This window comes from Copadichromis virginalis, unplaced genomic scaffold (genome assembly GCF_057382275.1).
Source record: "Copadichromis virginalis isolate Kocher_CV1m ecotype Utaka unplaced genomic scaffold, C_Virginalis_male_GT1.1 unmapped_scaffold_1, whole genome shotgun sequence".
Classification (NCBI taxonomy): domain Eukaryota; kingdom Metazoa; phylum Chordata; class Actinopteri; order Cichliformes; family Cichlidae; genus Copadichromis; species Copadichromis virginalis.
Genome location: NW_028188589.1, coordinates 2,803,969 through 2,807,053, shown reverse-complemented (window position 1 = coordinate 2,807,053; position 3,085 = coordinate 2,803,969). Strand labels below are relative to the sequence as shown.

General features: G+C 36.2%; 1 long non-coding RNA gene across 2 annotated transcripts; it reads left to right on the top strand.

Annotated features, from left to right (window-relative positions):
- The first annotated feature begins 736 nt into the window (after nucleotides 1-736).
- Nucleotides 737-2,647, top strand: LOC146679544 (uncharacterized). Of its 2 annotated transcripts, XR_014918568.1 has the most exons (6): nucleotides 737-779; nucleotides 1,243-1,282; nucleotides 1,428-1,474; nucleotides 1,787-1,831; nucleotides 2,202-2,270; nucleotides 2,477-2,647. It is a non-coding gene; the product is annotated as an uncharacterized LOC146679544 (long non-coding RNA). The 2 variants fall into 2 exon arrangements; XR_014918567.1 differs by lacking the exon at nucleotides 737-779 and having other exon boundaries at nucleotides 1,090-1,474.
- Nucleotides 2,648-3,085: the final 438 nt, after the last annotated feature.

Here is a 3,085-nt window from a genome sequence, read left to right as displayed (position 1 = left end):
GTGCGCCTCCAGAGATTTATAATTGCGAAATTGGTGCGCCGTGTATGCTCTGACTCCACAGACAAGGTATGAGAGTAGATCATGCTAAGTCAATAGCGGTTTGGTCTTCAGGGTTTCTACTCCACGGCTATATTTCATACAGGTCCACATTTCAACAATCAAGTACCGTCTCTTTGCATCTGGACAGAATCTGTCTCTATACCGTCATTTTCTTTTGAGCTACGTTTCAGAATGGTTCGTAGCAATCTTGTTTTGATTCGTGACCTGCCAAGATGGTGCTGCGCTCCCACAATGCATTGCGACATTACGTCAACTCCAAAGCCCTTTGCGTGCAGGAGTGTATGCGCATGCGCATTGCCACGGTGGTTTAAAAAATAAAGATATAATGAAAAGTAATTAATAAAAATTAAATATTTAAACATTCCCACAAATGTGCAATGAACGTGCAAAAACTCTCTTTAGTAGTTGTTGCTGTTTCTTTCTTTCTTTCTTCTTTTTTTTTTTTTTTTGAAAAATAACGACGTCTCTGAGGCGCGAAATTTGACAGCGAGAGGAACGGCCGGATACAGGAGACGGGAAGAAACAAGCCGATTATGTTCGCGTTAATTAAGTGGTTGGAAGATGTAAAATTCTCAATTCTGCCAACTGAACATATACGAGATTTTAATGAGGATGAATAATTAGCCGGCATGGAGGAAACGGACCTTTATTTCATGGAGTGGCGACAAGAAGCCAAGGCGGGTGGCCAGTCTAAGACGCCTCCATCATCAAGCTAGCAGGTGCCTTTTCCCATATAATATTACTTTATTCTCGCTTATTTGGAACGGAAGCGTAGAGCTGCCACCCAGGCAAAAGAGAAATATAAGTATATCACGTTATAACGTGAAAAGTTTATCGTTCTAACAATATACTATCATGTTTGAACAACATTGTACGAAAAATGTACATAATTATCACGTCCGTACAATATTGTGCGAACGTGACAATTATGTATATTATAATAACGTGATATTATATTATACAAACATGAAAAGCATAATGTTAGAACAATAAACATTTCACGTCATAACGTGATATAGCTCTATTTTTCTTTTGCCTGGGTGGCAGCTCCACGCTTCCATAATTTGGTAATCAAAATATGTAACTTAATTAATTATATTGTGACGTACTTTTGCCTTTTCTTATTATTCTGCCTTCTCAATAACTATCAAAGCCTATTCACATTTAATTTGGCTTTCACAGAAATCCTACCTCTCCTTCTGGCTACAGAGTACTTACCAAGGTTAGAAACAAAGAACAGTTATGCTTTATTAATGTTCGCTAATTACAATGTTCCACATTTCCTTGCTTTTTAAGTCATTTTTAGGCTTTTTAGAGTTTTTGTTTTTTATTTTTTTAGCAGTAATGTTTCTGCCTATTTATTTCAGCCCATGAAATCGAATGCAGATCTTCCTAATGTGAGATTTACATAAATGTAAGTAATTTTGTTTGTCATTGTCATTAATGTTGTTGCTGTTGTTGTTTTTGTGCAGTTTGCAATCATATAAACCTAGCAAACATCAGTCAGCACAGTGACTAACCTAAACAGATTCTTGCTTTATTCACATATATTATATGTAATTATATATACCTGCACATTGTACCTAGGGTTGCAGCCACGTGGCCCCACCCCATTGTTGTGACAGCCCTGATTGTACTTATACACTGCATCTGAACAGGGAACAGTCTGCCACATTAATGTATTTTTAAGTGACTTGTTTGTAATACATGAATTTGTTTTTTACAGATGTCAAAGTCTCAACCTCATGCTGCCCTCCCCCATCCTCCTAAAGTAAGTATTTGTTGTTGTAGTTTTTTATGCGGTGTCTGTGTCACATGCTAATCATAATTATTGAAATAACTGTTTTCTAACAGATTTTCCAAAACACTAGTTATGTTTGTTGTCATTCAGACCAATACTACTGCTTAGACATTGCATATGCATAGATACAGTCGTAGTGCTTGACACATGCAAACAGCAGTAGATGTACTAAAAAGGAAATAATTACAATCATGATGTTGATTGCTGATGTCAGTATATATATTTTAGAGGAATGTTTTGTTTTTCACCCAAAATGAACTATATTGCTTCAGAAGAGATTTATTACCCTACCGGACTCTTATATATTGTTCTGTTTTTTGTTTGTTTTTGTTATTTTCAGGTTCAATGGTGCGTGTTCTTCTAATGGCCGCCTTCCCACTGGAGGTTTTGATCCACAGCAATTTAAAAGGTAATCAGCTTTGAAAGTCAGTTCAAATGGTTAGCTAATAGTACTTTAAAAAGCCTACAACTCTGTCACCAGTTTCTTTACCAAAAATTACCCATAAAAGTATCGCTCAATAGCATATATTGTAGTTCAAATGTTTAGTTGTACAAATATCAAATTTTTGGAAATCTAAAACTAGTCAAACACTCAAATGTTCATGCTTTTTATAGGAGGACAGAGCAAAACGGACATCGGCGCAGAGTGAAGAACTGCCCTTGATAAGGACACTATGACAGCCATATATAGTAAGTGAAGACTTTCTGTGTATCTAAAATTGCATACAGCACAAGTAACTTACTTTGCAACCATTAAAATAGGTTGTAAAGTAAGTTACCAATACAAATAGGTGATAATGCATTGTAGTGGTTGGTCTCAGACAAAGAAGGTCAACAGATTTATGAATGCTGGAAGGTAAGGAGAGACGACCAAAAGGGGTGTTAGCATTACTGTAATGTGAACTGGATAGACTTCCCATCTAGGAAAAAAAAGAGGTAAAATTATGCGTAAAATATATCTGTATTAATATCTGTATCTATATAAACAGAAATATCTGTTTGCTAAATGAAGCCGGCTAACATAAATCACATTTTTATTTTAACTCTGATAAAAGTAATAGAACTGTGACTTTTGTTTGTTACAGTGGGGGTAAGGAAGGGGTTTCCCAGCGTGTCCAGAAGGGCTTTGAGGATTGCCGTGAAAGCTGGGGGAACTGAGACTGCTGGAAAAGGAAAAGAAATTACATTTTAAGTATGCTGATTTATGTTCATACAATCACACAC